We start from the raw sequence: 19,154 nt of genomic DNA, 5'->3' as shown, positions 1-19,154 counted from the left end.
AGCAACCATGGAGGTGGGGTAGGCGAATACCCCTGCATTCTCCACAGGCTCCTCAAGGGGGCACTACATCTTTTTTTTTTTTTTTTTTTCCCCTTGTTTGTCTTTTTTCTTTTTTTTTTTTTTTTTTTTTTTTTTTTTTAACTTTCCCTTCTTTTTTCAAATCACCTGTATGAAAAAAAAAGTTAAAAAGAAAACAAACATACAATAAAAGAGCATTTCAAAGAGACCATAGCAAGGGAGTAAGAAAAAGACAACTAACCTAAGATAACTGCTTAACTTCCAACATGTTCCTACTTTACCCCAAGAAAGTTACATAATATAGCAACATTTCAGTGAACTTGTTCCTACTACAACCATCAGAAATTAACAGACCATAGTCATTTCTGGGCATCCCCAGAACGTTAAATAGCTTATCTGTTCTTCCTGGATTATTGTTCCCCCTTCCTTAATTGCTCTCTACTGCTAGTTCCCCTACATTCTACATTATAAACCATTTGTTTTACATTTTTCAAAGTTCACATTAGTGGTAGCATATAATATTTCTCTTTTTGTGCCTGGCTTATTTCGCTCAGCATTATGTCTTCAAGGTTCATCCATGTTGTCATATGTTTCACCAGATCGTTCCTTCTTACTGCCGCGTAGTATTCCATCGTGTGTATATACCACATTTTATTTATCCACTCATCTGTTGAAGGACATTTGGGTTGTTTCCATCTCTTGGCAATTGTGAATAATGCTGCTATGAACATTGGCGTGCAGATATCTGTTCGTGTCACTGCTTTCCGATCTTCCGGGTATATACCGAGGAGTGCAATCGCTGGATCGAATGGTAGCTCTATATCTAGTTTTCTAAGGAACTGCCAGACTGACTTCCAGAGTGGCTGAACCATTATACAGTCCCACCAACAATGAATAAGAGTTCCAATTTCTCCACATCCCCTCCAGCATTTGTAGTTTCCTGTTTGTTTAATGGCAGCCATTCTAACCGGTGTTAGATGGTATCTCATTGTGGTCTTAATTTGCATCTCTCTAATAGCTAGTGAAGCTGAACATTTTTTCATGTGTTTCTTGGTCATTTGTATTTCCTCTTCAGAGAACTGTCTTTTCATATCTTTTGCCCATTTTATAATTGGGCTGTCTGTACTATTGTCATTGAGTTGTAGGATTTCTTTGTATATGCAAGATATCAGTCTTTTGTCAGATACATGGTTTCCAAAAATTTTTTCCCATTGAGTTGGCTGCCTCTTTACCTTTTTGAGAAATTCCTTTGAGGTGCAGAAACTTCTAAGCTTGAGGAGTTCCCATTTATCTATTTTCTCTTTTGTTGCTTGTGCTTTGGGTGTAAAGTCTAGGAAGTGGCCTCCTAATACAAGGTCTTGAAGATGTTTTCCTACATTATCTTCTAGGAGTTTTATGGTACTTTCTTTTATATTGAGATCTTTGGTCCATTTTGAGTTAATTTTTGTGTAGGGGGTGAGGTAGGGGTCCTCTTTCATTCTTTTGGATATGGATATCCAACTCTCCCAGCCCCATTTGTTGAAAAGACCATTATGGCTCAGTTCGGTGACTTTGGGGGCCTTATCAAAGATCAGTCGGCCATAGATCTGAGGGTCTATCTCTGAATTCTCAATTCGATTCCATTGATCTATATGTCTATCTTTGTGCCAGTACCATGCTGTCTTGGCAACTGTGGCTTTATAATAAGCTTCAAAGTCAGGGAGTGTAAGTCCTCCCACTTCGTTTTTCTTTTTTAGAGTGTCTTTAGCAATTCGAGGCATCTTCCCTTTCCAAATAAATTTGATAACTAGCTTTTCCAAGTCTGCAAAGTAGGTTGTTGGAATTTTGATTGGGATTGCATTGAATCTGTAGATGAGTTTGGGTAGAATTGACATCTTAATGACATTTAGCCTTCCTATCCATGAACATGGAATATTTTTCCATCTTTTAAGGTCCCCTTCTATTTCTTTTAGTAGAGTTATGTAGTTTTCTTTGTATAGGTCTTTTACATCTTTGGTTAAGTTGATTCCTAGGTACTTGATTTTTTTAGTTGCTATTGAAAATGGTATCTTTTTCTTGAGTGTCTCTTCAGTTTGTTCATTTCTAGCATATAGAAACATTACTGACTTATGTGCATTAATCTTGTATCCCGCTACTTTGCTAAATTTGTTTATTAGCTCTAGTAGGTGTATCGTTGATTTCTCAGGGTTTTCTAGATATAAGATCATATCATCTGCAAACAATGACAGTTTTACTTCTTCTTTTCCAATTTGGATGCCTTTTATTTCTTTGTCTTGCCGGATTGCCCTGGCTAGCACTTCCAGCACAATGTTGAATAACAGTGGTGACAGCGGGCATCCTTGTCTTGTTCCTGATCTTAGAGGGAAGGCTTTCAGTCTCTCACCATTGAGTACTATGCTGGCTGTGGGTTTTTCATATATGCTCTTTATCATGTTGAGGAAGTTTCCTTCAATTCCTACCTTTTGAAGTGTTTTTATCAAAAAGGGATGTTGGATTTTGTCAAATGCTTTTTCAGCATCTATTGAGATGATCAATTGATTTTTCCCTTTCGAGTTTTTAATGTGTTGTAATACATTGATTGTTTTTCTGATGTTGAACCATCCTTGCATGCCTGGAATGAACCCCACTTGGTCATGGTGTATGATTTTTTTAATGTGTCTTTGGATTCGATTTGCAAGTATTTTGTTGAGGATTTTTGCATCTATATTCATTAGGGAGATTGGCCGGTAGTTTTCCTTTTTTGTAGCATCTTTGCCTGGTTTTGGTATTAGATTGATGTTAGCTTCATAAAATGAGTTAGGTAGTGTTCCATTTTCTTCAATGTTTTGAAAGAGTTTGAGTAAGATTGGTGTCAGTTCTTTCTGGAAAGTTTGGTAGAATTCCCCTGTGAAGCCATCTGGCCCTGGGCATTTATTTGTGGGAAGATTTTTGATGACTGATTGGATCTCTTTGCTTGTGATGGGTTGGTTGAGGTCTTCTATTTCTTCTCTGGTCAGTCTAGGTTGTTCATATGTTTCCAGGAAATTGTCCATTTCTTCTACATTATCCAGTTTGTTGCCATACAGTTGTTCATAATATCCTCTTATAATTTTTTTAATTTCTTCAGGATCTGCAGTTATGTCACCTTTTTCATTCATTATTTTGTTTATATGGGTCTTCTCTCTTTTTGATTTTGTCAGTCTAGCTAGGGGCTTGTCAATCTTGTTGATCTTCTCAAAGAACCAACTTTTGGTGATATTTATCCTTTCTATTGTTTTTTTGTTCTCTATGTCATTTATTTCTGCTTTAATCCTTGTTATTTCTTTTCTTCTACTTGGTTTAGGATTGGTTTGCTGTTCATTTTCTAGCTTCTTCAGTTGATCCATTAGTTCTTTGATTTTGGCTCTTTCTTCCTTTTTAATATATGCGTTTAGTGCTATAAATTTCCCCCTTAGCACTGCTTTTGCTGCATCCCATAGGTTTTGGTATGTTGTGTTCTCATTTTCATTCGTCTCTATATATTTAGCAATTTCTCTTGCTATTTCTTCTTTAACCCACTGATTGTTTAGGAGTGTGTTGTTTAACCTCCAGGTATTTGTGAATTTTCTAAGTCTCTGATGGTTATTGACTTCTAATTGTATTCCATTGTGGTCAGAGAATGTGCTTTGAATAATTTCAATCTTTTTAAATTTATTGAGGCTTGTTTTATGTCCCAGCATATGATCTATTCTGGAGAAAGTTCCGTGAGCACTAGAAAAGTATGTGTATCCTGGTGATTTGGGATGTAATGTCCTGTAGATGTCTGTTAAATCTAATTCATTTATCAGATTGTTTAGGTTTTCAATTTCCTTATTGGTCTTCTGTCTGGTTGATCTATCTATAGGAGAGAGTGATGTGTTGAAGTCTCCCACAATTATTGTGGAAACATCAATTGCTTCCTTTAGTTTTGCCAATGTTTCTCTCATGTATTTTGTGGCACCTTGATTGGGTGCATAGACATTTACGATTGTTATTTCTTCTTGCTGAATTGCCCCTTTTATTAGTATGTAGTGGCCTTCTTTGTCTCTCAAGACATCCCTGCATTTGAAGTCTATTTTATCTGAGATTAATATTGCTACACCTGCTTTCTTTTGGCTGTAGCTTGCATGAAATATTTTCTTCCATCCTTTCACTTTCAATTTCTTTGTGTCCCTGTGTCTAAGATGAGTCTCTTGTATGCAACATATTGATGGTTCATTTTTTTTGATCCATTCTGCGAATCTATATCTTTTAATTGGGGAGTTTAATCCATTTACATTCAACGTTAAAACCGTGAAGGCATTTCTTGAATCGGCCATCTTATCCTTTGGATTATGTTTGCCATATTTTCCCTCTCTCTATTAATATCCTTTATTGTACCCATACCGAATCTCTTTAGTACTGAACCTTTCTCCAAGTCTCTCTGTCCTGTCTTTGTTTCTCTGTCTGTAGGGCTCCCTTTAGTATCTCCAGTAGGGCAGGTCTCTTGTTAGCAAATTCTCTCAGCATTTCTTTGTCTGTGAAAAATTTAAGCTCTCCCTCAAATTTGAAGGAGAGCTTTGCTGGATAAAGTATTCTTGGCTGGAAATTCCTCTCTCTCAGAATTTTAAATATATCGTGCCATTGCCTTCTCGCCTCCATGGTGGCTGCTGAGTAGTCACTACTTAGTCTTATGCTGTTTCCTTTGTATGTGGTGAATTGCTTTTCTCTTGCTGCTTTCAGAACTTGCTCCTTCTCTTCTATGTTTGACAGTGTGATCAGTATATGTCTCGGAGTGGGTTTTTTTGGATTTATTCTATTTGGAGTTCGCTGAGCATTTATGATTTGTGTATTTATGTTGTTTAGAAGATTTGGGAAGTTTTCCCCAACAATTTCTTTGAATACTCTTCCTAGACCTTTACCCTTTTCTTCCCCTTCTGGGACACCAATGAGTCTTATATTCGGAAGCTTCATATTATCTATCATATCCCTGAGGTCCATTTCGAGTTTTTCAATTTTTTTCCCCATTCTTTCTTTTATGCTTTCATTTTCCATTCTGTCATCTTCCAGGTCACTGATTCGTTGTTCAACTTCCTCTAGTCTTGTACTATGAGTGTCCAGAATCTTTTTAATTTGGTCAACAGTTTCTTTAATTTCCATAAGATCATCCATTTTTTTATTTAGTCTTGCAATGTCTTCTTTATGCTCTTCTAGGGTCTTCTTGATTTCCTTCATATCCCGTACTAGGGTCTCATTGTTCATCTTTAGTTCTTTGAGTAGCTGCTCTAGGTGTGTCTCTTCTGGTCTTTTGATTTGGGTGCTTGGGCTTGGGTTATCCATATCGTCTGGTTTTTTCATATGCTTTATAATTTTCTGTTGTTTTTGGCCTCGTGGCATTTGCTGTCCTTGATAGGGTTCTTTTAGGGTTTGTAGACCAGTTGAAGTCCTTATCTCTAGTTTATCAGATGTACAGCTTCGTGGAGTACACTTTCTCTAACTAACCAGCAGGTGGCGTCCACGAGCCACCTGTTCTCCACAAGCCAGATCTCCCCTGCTTAGCCTTTTTGGTGAGTGGGGGAGTGAGTCTTGTGGGGCCCAATTGGTGTCCCAAGCTTGCGTGTGTAGTTGGTGTTGCCTGCCCTGTATGTGGGGCGTGTTTCTGGGCAGTCGGGGAGGGGGGGGTGGCCCTAACAATCAAATCTCCCTGATGATCCTAGAGTTTTAAAGCTACTGCAATAGTCTAATCCTTCAGTTCAGTCCTGCCACAGTTTGTCTCTGCCACTGACCCACAAGTCTTTGGTATTGGCGTATGGCTCCTGAGACTTGCAAGTGGGCCCCTCTTCCAGGCTGTGCACCCCGGGTCCTCTGTTGAGGGATGACTGTGCTATGTCACAGGTGAGTGCCGTCCCCCCAGGGCAGTTCTGGGCTGCTGGGCTGTGTTGGGAGGCTCCCAGTCTGCTCAAATGATGGCTGAATGGGGCTCTGTTAATTCACACTGCTCCCCCTTCCCAGCTCTGGGACATTCAGCTGAGGTTGCAGGGAAGGCTAATGTCCACGCCCAGTTTTGTGGTGTGTGCCTGTTATTTGAAGCACTTCCGTCACACTGGGTTGTCTGGGGCAGCTCTGGGCTATGGGACTGGTGATGGGCAGGAGTGTTTCCTGTCCACCAGGATGGTGGCTGTGAGCGGACACCCCCCTTTTCTTGGGAAGTTGTGTTGTTTAGTGAATTTTCTCAGCCACTGGATTATTGCCTTTTGTCTCAGAGCTCTCTTATTTCTGCTCTTGACTTGACGTGCCCAAATTTCAATTCTTTGAAGCTTTCTGTATTGAGCTTCTTAGAGTAATTGTTTTAGAAAAAGCAAAAAGGATTTAAAAAAAAAAAAACAAAAAAAAAAAACGGCCCTCCTCAGAGATCTAATGGGTTATTGAAATGCTAATAGACAAAGCAACCAGGGCCATTAAGGAAAGGTGCCCTGGGCAGAGAGATCAGCCTTGCTTCGGGATTTGCATATGCGCCTCAAGGCCTGATCTCCGCCCTTCCCCTTTCTGTGTTCACCAGAACTCCAAAAATCCTCTGCTTTTACTTTGGAGCTTCTCGTGTTGTTTTCCTTCTATGCCCGTCTCCTCTCTGCTGGGCTGGCTGCTCTCAGAGTCTCTGGTGTCTGGCCTCAGTCTATCTATGGTTGGAGTTTGAATCAGTAGAATGAGTTTCCGATGAGAGCAGCCACTGCAATTCTCCCTTCTCCTTCCTGGAGCTGACAGCCCCTCCTCCCCCAGGACTGAGCCTGGCAGGGAGGGGCGCGGGTCCCCTGGCCGCAAAAACTTACAGATTTCGCTGATCTCAGCAGTTCCACGTTTTCATGAGTGTTGTATGAAGTATGCCCAAAGACAGATTGCTCTGTGGTGTCCAGTCCACGCAGTTCCTGGCTTTTTACCTACTTTCCTGGAGGAGTAACTAAAACATACAGCTCACCAGTCTGCCATCTTGCCCCGCCTCTATATATTGGTTTTTAATGGAAGTTTTCTAAAATGGCTTCACTGACTCCTATATTTTGTAGTGTGAGAGAGAAACACAAGAGAAACTCAAGTTTACTTATTGTCACCTCAACAATGCATAACTGACTACCCACCATAAACAGACTATTAATACAACATTAACCTTCTTTCATTAATACATTTTAAATATATACAAGATACATTTAAAGTTGAGAACATTCTTTCTCAATATAAGTATTATATAACTGAAGTAATTACTTAATCTAAGAAATCAAAGTCAAATATTAGTCTTTTTCATACATCCAAACAAAAACACTTGAAAGCATTTAGTTAAAATAATTACAAAATAGGTAATCACTACCAAAAAAAAAAAAAAAACAAAACTTTCGTTTCATTACAGAAAGAAGAGCAGGGTCTGTTGTAAGATTCTGCTTGTTACATAATATACTCGCCTCATACATGAGGCGTCAATATCAGCTTTTGAGAAATAACTATTTTGCTTCCTCTTTGGCAGATACCATAATGTGGCTCTAACCCCTTTTATCTGCCTGTACTACAGATACTGGAGAAGCCCAAATACTCAATTCCCCAGCCTCCCTTGAAGCTAGAGATAGCCATGTGACAGAGATGAGCAAGAGAGATGCAAGGCTAAGTTTTGGCACCACCTTTTCCCCATCTCTTTTTCTTACTGGCTAGAACAACCATTGTGAGATCATGAGGCAACAACCAAGACACAGAGGCTAAGAACTTAACACGGATTCCGACTTTGCCGAGTCCTGAAAGATGCCACTGAACAACATCACAGCTGCTACCTAACAATGGCTTCTTAGGTGAAACAAATTAGCTACTTAGTTGTCTGTTACTTGTAGCTGAAAGTAGTCCTTTTAATTCATTATTCAAAAATGAATACCAAACACAAGAACATAATTTGATGAATTTCATTCTAATGAAACAAATTATTCACATTCTGCCTCCCTCTTACTAATACCCAGTCAAAATGGTTTTCTTTTGTGACATTTTAAGTGAAAATATTTTGTTTTGGTAGTAGTACTTCCCCTTCCCTTCCTCAATACATAGATATACACCTTTCCCTTTGCTACAGTAATCACTGTTAATCTCACTAGCCCAGCAAAAAGGATTCTATTCTTAGTTCAGTGCATTGCCTTTATTTACTTGAGTCAAAGTGAATGTAACTTTTTGAGGTTCAAATTGGCACTTTTTAAAAAAGAAATACAGGTGTTTCGCTTTGGAGAAAAACTGAATTCTAATGAAGCTGGTGACAAGAAATATTTCTACTTAGTAAATCCCTTTCCCTCCACTGACTTTTATTATAAAACTGGAGCTAGTGTGCTGAGGCAAAATTCTGAAACAGGCTGAGCTGAATGTTTTGGCAATGCCACTGCCAGCACTAGGCAAGCCTGAGACGTCCTTTTGGCTTCTTAGAAAATGATAGCACTTCCCTGATCCTGAGATCTTACCCATATCCTACGTCTTGTAACATCACTCAACACTCTGACAAATTCGCTTTTTCTTCTTGCCCCTTTGTACAGAGGAAGCTACAGATGGATCCCATACCATTCTCCGTCAACGGGAGCCATATAGGAGCAGTGTACTGTGCTCTGTGTAACGGCTCCCCAGGGCCCTGTCCTGACTAGCTCCTTTCTTCCTGTAATCGCCAGCCTCATCACTAGCTCCCCTCTTGCCACAGTCTATGTTCAGCCATTTTATAACTCTCTCATTTCCTTGAAGGAGTCATCCTCTCCCTTACCTCCAAACTTTTACATGTTGCTTTCTCTGTCTGGAATGCTTTTTGTTTCTTGGCTAACTCCACACATCCCAGAGTCCCAAGCTTAAATGACAATTATTCTGGAAGACCCAGACAAAGTTAGCACCACCTGCTAAGAGCTGTCTGGGAGCCCGGCACAAGCCCTACCACGGTTACCTGATGTTCAATGTCTGTCTCCTTCTGTTAAGTTGTGTGCAGTGGGAGCGGAGGGGCCATGCCTGACTTAATCCTGGCTGTATTTTCAGCACCTAGTATTGTCCCTGGCACACAGTACATGTCTAATAAATATTCCTTTATGAAGTGAGTGAATTAATCCTGCAACATGAAAGACAGTTCAAAAGCAGGGCAAAGATGCTCTTCAAACAGACCAAAATATTAGGTTGGATGATACGAAATTGTCAATTTTTAACCTTTATTTTCCCCCTTATACAGACGGCAATTTCAAATGTCTCCACCTAATAACAAAGCCTGAATTAGGGGGTGGCAGGGGGTAAAAATGAATAGAGATTTCAAAGGAAGGAGTCCTCAGGATCTTGCAATAAATTAGTTGCAAATGAGGAAGAATAATGATTTAAAGGTGACTGAGGTTAAAAAACCAGCTAAGGGAGAATCATGGTGTAATGAACAGAAAATGATAACTCAGGAGTATAAACTGAGTTTGGAGGTAAGGACAAGGAGAGAACTTGTTTAGATGAGATGAATATTCAGGTGTCAGTAATACATCCAGGGTTTCTTAACCTAGACCAGAAAATTCACAGAATTTGAGGTTGAAGAGACTGTGGACAGCATCTCATCCAATTTGCTTACTTTGTAGCCCAATGAGTTTAACTGGTCAAAATAATTCACTTAGTTACCAGCATAACCAAAGTTACAACCTAGCACTCATGGAATCCAGGCCAACACCACTGCCACTAAGAGTTTTACCTTCCTTTACTAGGAACCAACACAAGCTATGGCTTACAGCTCATGCAAATAAGAATAAACATGAGAGCTTTAAAATCCATTTCATTGCAAGATCTCTAAGGCCTTAAAATTATGTAATATGGCTAAAGCCCACAAGATTCTTCTTTAATTACATATTGAAATTATGTAATATGGTTGAGGCTCACAGAATACTTCCTGGGAGTAAGCAGAATTATATTCTTTACATAATTCTTAAATTAAACTCCCACCCCCAACCCCTATCAGCACAAGACAAGACTCTTTTTCCATCACTACTATTTACCACATCTAACAGAATTACAGCAAAATCTGCAGCCAGGAAAAGCTGTAAACCAAAAATTTTAAACAGAAGACCCAGGTTTTAGTCTCATCTCTGCAATTTACTGTGTATCCTTGGGCAGGTCAATTAACTTTTCCAAGCCCTCAAACTTTCAGTGTAGAATGAGTTAGACTAGTTCACCTCTCAGTATCCAAATAGCTCTAAAAATTATGATTAATATTGTCAATCACATAAGTGTTTCAAAATATTTTTATATAAATTCAGAAAACATAATGTGCCTAAAACATCACTGTTAACCAAATCTGGTAATAAAAGCCTTGGTTCTTTGGCTTAAGCTGCCTTGCAAAGCTATCTGCTTCACAAAAAATACTACAAACAACATAAATGTCCACTAACAGATGACTAGTTAAATATATCATGGTTCACCTCAAAATGGGATGTTACATGATTATTCAAAAAATGAGAGAGAAAAATATATTACCATGAAAACCTAAGGTTAAATAAACTTTAAAAAGCAAGGTCTACACGAGTATATATGGTATGATTCCATTTGCATATAACAAAGACGATATGTAAGACTTGCATAGGCTTCTTCTATGTGATTAGAAAATTACCGGAAAGTCATACAAGCAGCCATGAGTGGCAGCCTTCGTAGACAGGCAGGGCATCTGAGTTAGAAAGAGGCTCACCTGCAATTGTACAATCTTCTGTAGCGTTTGATTTTCTTTTAATTAGAAGCATGGATTACATTATTTAAAAAAAAAAAAAACTAGTTAAGAATTAATAGCACTGAATTTATACTTGAATGTGGTTAAAGATAGAAATTTTAGGTTGCATATATTACTACAATAAAAATGAAAAAAAAAAAAAAAAAACCCAACAAAAAACAACACATATAGGACCATATAACACAAACAGGGACTCTAATGTAAACTATGGACTATATCATTAATAGCACAATTATAATAATATTCTTTCATCAATCATAACAAATGCACCACACTAACGGGAACTCTACTTTCTGCATGATTCTTCTGTAAAACTGTAACTTCTCTTAAAAAAAAAAAAACACATACACATACAAGCTATTTGGAACTGTTTTAAATGATACGAATTATTCCAAATATAGGACCTTACTTTCAATTTTTTTCACTTTTATTTTTTTAAGTTTGGAAGAATTACAAGGGCATTTAAGGTGGTAGAGGAAGAGCCACTGTTTCCTCCTAGTTTTCCTCATTTACTTTCAATTGTCAGCTCAGAATTGGAGGAAAATGCTGGCAGAGTCAAGTGGTAAGTCAAGGGGAGTTGTGAAACATGATGAAGAGTTGCTGGAAAAAAAATGAGAATTCTCCCACAGAGAAGGGAGATGCCTCTAGGAAAACTAAAATCAGCTGGGGGAAAAAAAATCACTAGGGACAGAGATGAGCCAAGCAAAAACAAGAAACATAAAGGCTGACATGCCCATGAAACAGGGGGGGAAAAACCCTCTATTTACATCCTGATCTAACAATTCTATTACAGTTAACACCAGTCAAAAGCAAATATAATCGTGCCCTAGTTTCTACAGAATAAAATCAACTTAATTTACCATAGTTGTAATTATCATCTAGATCAAGAGGGAGTACAGAAGGGCAGCCAATTCCCTAATGGGGGTCAGGCAGGTTTACATAAGCCTAAAACATACAATGAATTTATTTCCATCTTAGGCACCAAAAACAAAAAGCAGTCACAAACATAAACATCAGAGGCAGTATTTTGTAATTCCATACATTTTCACTATAAAGATTCGAAAGCTAAATTTGTGGTTCACTTCTCCACAACTATCAGGATGATTTATTTCATAAATGTTTGGAATACTGAATCTTTTAGTACATTAAAATAATCTATTACAATCTTAGTGAGAAACTAGATAATGAAAAACTACAGAAACCCTCTCATTTTATCTCCTTCTTTAAAGGAAAGAGAAATATTATTCTTAATTTGCCTAAGCGCTGTTTCAAAATATTTGAAATAAAATAAAGTTAACAGGTGTTGATTTCCAAAGATTTGGTTTGTGTCAGAAAGAGAGCTAGGAAGCCCTGAAGTAACAATCCTGCATTCTATAAACACAAACAGAACACACGTCTGCTTGCAAATAGCACAAGGATTATACATTCCTGGGCTGAAACAAAAGAGAAAACTCTGCTTATTTTTACAAATTAAGCCTTGTTCTCTGATTATTAAGAGCTTTCTTTCCTCAAATACCTTTTTTTAGAACATTTCTGACAAACATCTGCACAGTTAATCAAGATGTCCCCCATGCAACACTAAACAGAGATTTATGCAAGACAAACCTGTATGAAAAATAACAGTGCTTTTTCTAAACCCTGAAGGAAGTCGAAGATTTCGAAGCAATCCTTTGGCAGTCAGTCGGACATGAATGGTAGATAAGGAGAATTTGGGAGACAACAACATGTCTTCAGAGCAGGTGGAGAGATTTCAACAGAAGAAACAGCTTCCATGGACTATTACATCCTGTCTTTTTAAACTCAACACTCTTCGAGGCCAAGAAATAGAGAGAGAGAAAACATGCCTACATAGCAAATGTCATTCCACCACATGCACAAAAGAAAAAAAATCTCAGAGCTATCCAAGTGTTTCAGGCTTCCGTTTTCACTCCCAGATGTTGCCAAAACAATGTTCTTCCTCGGAATAAAATCTCTCAGCTAATGGAGAGGTGAGCAGTCTCTGAATTACATCACACTGTGCACGCTTTCCGGGATGTAAGGGTTCTCAGTGGAGATGGTAAAGGGGAGGAGACACTGGGTGATCCTCTGAGCTTTATGTAACAACCAATAATGTCACAGATCCTGACTTGGAAGGTCCTTAAGGGAAATTAACTACTACAAGTGCTTAATGTTTATTTAGTAATTAGGAAAAAAATTAAAATTTCATTCAAGTAAACTGTGTCCTGATTTAAAAATTTTCAGTTACTTATAACTGGAATTCATAGCACTGAGCATTTTTTTTAGCTATTATATATGTAAACCTATAAATAACTTGAACCTGTGAATAAAGTAAAAAAAAAAAAAATTACTTTAAGGAACAAATGTTCCTAGTAATAATTTGGGCAACATTTCTATAACATATTAATGACAGATGGACAAAAGGTTAAAGTTCAACTTTAATACTCATATGCTGAGGACCTCATCTAATAAGCAATAGTAAAAGATTAACACCATTTCTCTACTAGCTGTCATAGAATAGACCCAGAGAAATATAAATTAGCAAATCAGAGAGGTATTCTAAGGCTTGCACTCCTTGATCAAGTGCATTTATAGGAAATCAGGAGTTCTCTTACAGTGATGTTTTGTGTTTAGGAATGCAGTGAAGGCAAAGGTTATATGTATCCTTTATATTTTTATTTTATTAGAATGGTTTGTAAAAGTGCATTAAAATATGATGGCAAAAAGACAAAAAACGAAAAAGCAATTGGAAGATAAAGGAATGGGTATAAGAAAATTACACCAGCAACAATCTCACTTATCTAAAGCTAATTCTATTTAGCCACGAATAGCCTAAACTCTTTTCCTAGGACAAAACCTTTTTTAATTTTAAAAAAAGAATACAAAACAATCTGTAAGAAAAAATCTAAATTTGTTTCCAAGAGTTCCTACAAAATTAGACTAGCAGAAATAAATGCAAAAAAAAAAATATTTATTCATAAAAACCCTATTACATGCTATTTAAATGGAAAGGAAGCAGTTATTCTTTTAGAAATTCTATAGAGCATTTAGGATGTAGAGGAGATAAGCAGGAAAGGAAATTTTGAACAATTCCTTTTCTCTTCACTCAAACCCCCAGTCTGCCTTTTTAGAGGTTGTCAACAAGAGAGACAGACCCAATAAAGGATTAGCATATGAAAGCTACAATTTGTTCATACAGACAATGGATCTTGTAAACACACTGCTCCCATGGCAACTGAAGCACAAATAATCAAGGAATTACAGTCAAAGAAAGCTACATTTAGGTGTTGCCTTTTCACATTATCACAGTGTACTGTCATATTAAAAGAAGGCCTATTTTTTCCCAGATTCTGAATTTTAAAAACATGCCATGACCTCACCCCCCCCAAAAAAAAGACCCTTTAAATTCCAATTAGCATAAAAATTATAAAGAGTGATAGACAAATATTGATATTATTAAAAATGGGCATGATACCATCCCAATAGAGGGAGGTTTCTGTTTGCCTGTTAAATAACAGTAAACTCTAGATTAGCCTGGTCAAAGGAGAAATCCTTTAGCCAAGATTACCCAAAGGAAGAAATTAGCAATATAGTCTCCAACTCATCATATTCACATCAATGTGATTAATATATACCACATACAGTAAATTGCTGTCAACGATCTTTCTTTTGCAAGTTCCTGCATGAATAAAGAGATATAGTTTCAGTGAGAAGGAAAAATTAAGCGTCAGAAGGAGTGGTTCTTATTTGGATAGTAAAGTAAATAACTACAATACACAAAAGTAAGAAGATGGAAAAGACTGGCTCCTTGTGTTTTAATTCTTTCCCAAACATAGTCTGCCCCCTAGTGGTAATCTAGCACAAGGGCACCAAAGCAAATTACAATCCATTAATAGCCAAATACAAAAAGCCATCTACTATGTGCCAAGCACTGTTTTAAATACTTTACACATATTCACTCAATTAAATAACAAGATAACCATTCCTTGTAGGTTCACATCTATTTTTATAATACATACTTTTTGAGGGAAAAAGCAAAGATTAAAAAGTTGGTTCAAAGAGATTCTTTGCTTCTTTATTTGATCAGCTCTTATTACTTGTGCACCATCTGTGGTTTCTAAAGCCATACTAAATATAAGGTGGTAGGAAAAGATAAGATGAAATAAGATAAAGTATCAATCAATTTTTTAAAAGACAATTTGATTTAAGAGATAGAAACCTTGATATAATAAGGGTCACTGAGGAGAGTAGGGAAAAAATTAAGGAACTTCTGGTGCCTCAGATGGACTGATTTACAGTTATAAAAATTGGGTATAAGATGAATTTTTATCAAGTGAGCAAAGCTTGTGTTATGGCAAATGGAAAAACAAAACTATGATTTAAAGTTGTATATACGGTAGGATCTCGAGGTTAAGCAAAAAGAATAAAGAATACAGAAGCAAATATACTAAAATGTCAGCAATTTTAGGTGAGGTATGTATGATTTTTTTCTGTGCTACATAATTATGTATTTTCCCATTAATTCTTACAAATATCATACAATCTGAAAAAAAATTCTAAAACAAGTTCAGAGTAGCTTTATGAAAAGCCTATGAAATAAGCTGAGTTTCTATTAATGACACAAAGAAAAACAATGAAAAGATAATCATGTAAAGCTTTTAGTAGGGCTTAAAAACAGAAGCAGATGCGACATGGATGATACATGTTTGGCATGTCGACACTCAAACAACAGGTATCTCAAATTCCATTTCATCCTGTGCAGAAACGTTTGTTTGTTGTTTGTTTTTTTAAAGTGATTTGATTTTGGAAGACAACAATGTTACGATTCCGGGCATGACCCAGCCTGTACTGTGTAGGGTTGCTTAGATGCTAGGAAACGCATTTAAAAGAGATTGATTTGGTTGTTGCTTATGACCATAAAGAATCAGGAAGATTAATATGTTCAAGTAACTTAAACCAGCTGGTCTGTTCAAGGATTCAAGCATTTTTAGCTCACCTAGCTCAGCAGAACCATATAAAGGAATTTCAATCTTACCATTTATCTCCTTACTTTCCCTGATGAAAACAATGCTAACTACCACATTTTCTTCACTTTTATTCCCAAATTCTTTAATGTCATATGTTCAATTCTCTATTAAACTGCAGATGGTTCAACTGAAGTTCCACTTTTTCTATACTATTCTGTTCCTTAGTAAGGCTTTTTTTTTTTAATTCCCATAAAATAATTTAAAAAAATTTCAACCCCTATCCACCCATCATGTTATAAATTCTCTAAGAACAGTGTCAATGCCCTTTATTTCTTTGGTCTCCCAAAGTAAGAGCTTAATTAAAAAGCATTAATTCTTTATTCATTTACAGTGTTGTTTTTAAAAATAAACAAAAAACATACATGTTCGCTGCAGAATATTTCTTAAAAAGAAAATTAAATTACCTGTACATTATGCTGCTCTGAAGCCAGTTTTGTGAACTTAATATAAACTCAGTAAACTTATTAAACCTAAAGTTTTCACACATTTATATCTCCATGGGATTAAATAGCCCTCCATATTGTTATGTTAATGGCTTAACATAACATTAAAATGTCAATGAATGTAACATAATTTAAACGATCCCTATAAGATACTCAGGCTGTTCTTTTTTTTTTTTCCATTTTAAATAATTCTGAAAAGCAATAAATAACACTTACTGCCCTAGGATCAATTCTGATAAGTGAACTCCAGGCTTTTGCTATATGTCACCCAACAGTGCAGTCCAGAAAGGCTGTTCCAACTTATCGTTCCTCAGTAGTATGTATGAGGCCTGCTCCTCGGTCACTCGCCAACACCAGGTATTACCATTAAAAAATAGGAAGGAACTATGTTATGAATTTTTTTCACGTTACTTAGCCCTCCAAATTTCTTCTTTGGTGTCAGTGCATTTATTTTCCTATTGTGGAGCTGTTTTTATCTTGCTCATTTGAAAGAACTCTATATAGAGCAAACATGTTGCTGCTGTTCTCCCAGTTTGTTGTTTGCTTATCAATATTGCTTATAATATTTATGACAAAGGGGAAATTTAAAACTTCCCCTTTTGGGACTGGTGGTTTGATGGGTTGAGCCCTCTACCACAGGTTTTACCCTTGGGAAGACGGTTGCTGCAAAGGAGAGGCTAGGCCTCCCTATGGTTGTGCCTAAGAGCTTCCTCCCGAATGCCTCTTTGTTGCTCAGATGTGGCCCTCTCTCTCTGGCTAAGCCAACTTGAAAGGTGAAATCACTGCCCTCGCCCCTACGTGGGATCAGACACCCAGGGGAGTGAATCTCCCTGGCAACGTGGAATATGACTCCCGGGGAGGAATGTGAACCTGGCATCGTGGGACGGAGAGCGTCTTCTTGACCAAAAGGGGGATGTGAAAGGAAATGAAATAAGCTTCAGTGGCAGAGAGATTCCAAAAGGAGCCGAGAGGTCACTCTGGTGGGCACTCTTACGCACACTTTAGACAACCCTTTTTAGGTTCTAAAGAATTGGGGTAGCTGGTGGTGGATACCTGAAACTATCAAACTACAACCCAGAACCCATGAATCTCGAAGACAGTTGTATAAAAATGTAGCTTGTGAAGGGTGACAGTGGGATTGGGAAAGCCATAAGGACCACACTCCACTTTGTCTAGTTTATGGATGGATGAGTAGAAAAATAGGGGAAGGAAACAAACAGACAAAGGTACCCAGTGTTCTTTTTTACTTCAATTGCTCTTTTTCACTCTAATTATTATTCTTGTTATTTTTGTGTGTGTGCTAATGAAGGTGTCAGGGATTGATTTGGGTGATGAATGTACCACTATGTAATGGTACTGTAAACAATCGAAAGTACGATTTGTTTTGTATGACTGCGTGGTATGTGAATATATCTCAATAAAATGAAAAAAAAAAAAAAAAAACTTCCCCTTTTAATTATAATTATTAATCTTTTATAATTTAACTAATCTTTTATTTTATACCAATGTCCTGGAAAGGGCTTTTCTATCCAAGACTATATTCTCAGCTCTTTTGTTATTTTAATTTTTGCATTTAAAACTTTAATCCATCTGCAATACAAATGTATGTACTGTGTGAAGTGGGGGCTCTAGCTCCTCCTAAAAGGACAGCCATTGTCCCAACAAGATTTACTAAATAATTTATCCTTTCCACCACCCCCATTTAACTATATGAGGAAATTTATGATAATCATAAACAAACACTGAAATCCTCATTTCTACTCTTACCGGAGGAAACCTTGGTAACCTCAGCATCACCACATCTGTGTAGGTTTGCAACTCCCAACCGTTTTCCAACACTTGGAAAAAAGAATATAAAAAATCAACCTTATCCTCCCATGCTGTATGTAGTAAATGGGTACAGAAGGAGCCGTGTATTTTACACTTTCCAGTGCAGACGGCACGGCACCTCTAACTGATGATCGTGTGTAACATAATCTGAGTGCTGGATAAATACAACTCAGATGCCTTTGGTATCCCAAACAGCTTTAATGTGTGGTACAGCCAAGGTAATAATAGTATGTTGCAGTATGTGTGACACGCACTTTATAAACTGTAAAATTAGTTTTGTTCAGAGTTAGTGTTTACCAGAAGATCTTGTACTAAACATTGAAATAAACTATAGCAGCTAGAGCCCATCGGAGGGTTCTTAAATTAAGGGCTCTTTCCTGCTCGCTTCAAGGGTGTGCAAGATAATTCAAGTTCCTGGTAAAGGACTCTAAAAATAAGCCACCAGAATTAGAAAAAAAACGGAAAGGATTATCAACTCCATCATCCCTAGCAGCCGCAGCAGTTATTATTTGAAAGCCTTTTATGCAAAAATTCTATGAGGTCTAAATCACCCCCATATTACAGATAAGAAATTTGAGACGTGGCGAGGCTCAGACATTCACCAAGGTCAGGAAACAAATAGAAAGTGGCAAGACCACATCCAATGCCTTGAAAGTTCACTGTCTTTCTGCTCACTGTCTTATGAGATAATGGAACTGTATTTTAAATGCCTGACTAAAGGTTAAACTAAAACAATGATGTGCCATTTTCAACTATAACGTTAGTCAATACTTTTAAAAATACTACTCAAGAAGTTGATCAGGGTATGGTGAAGCCAGCATTGTTTTATACTGTTAGTCACAGTGTAAACTAATATGACATTACTGAAAAGCATTTTAGTTATTGGAGTCAAGTGACTATAAATATGTTTTGATTTACTGATATGAGGTTAAAGAACCTATCACAGTGAGTAGGAAAACGAGTTAAAAAAAAAAAAAAACTAAAGGAAGAATGGGGTGGGGGACCATTTGGGTGTTCTGTTTTTACTCTTGTTTTTTTTTTATTCTTGCTTTCACTTTTTCTGGTACAAGGAAAATGTTTAAAAAAATAGACCAGGGTGATGAATGAACAATTATATGATGGTAATGTGAT

The 19,154-nt window shown here is 37.1% G+C and overlaps 1 protein-coding gene across 1 annotated transcript in view; it reads right to left on the bottom strand.

The window, feature by feature from the left end:
- The window catches only part of MTUS1 (microtubule associated scaffold protein 1), a 187,236-nt gene that overhangs the window by 49,285 nt on the left and 118,797 nt on the right, over positions 1 to 19,154 (bottom strand).

This window comes from Choloepus didactylus, chromosome 3 (assembly GCF_015220235.1).
Source record: "Choloepus didactylus isolate mChoDid1 chromosome 3, mChoDid1.pri, whole genome shotgun sequence".
Classification (NCBI taxonomy): Eukaryota; Metazoa; Chordata; class Mammalia; order Pilosa; family Megalonychidae; genus Choloepus; species Choloepus didactylus.
Note: the sequence above shows the minus strand (reverse complement) of the source record. Positions and strands in the feature narration are given on the sequence as shown.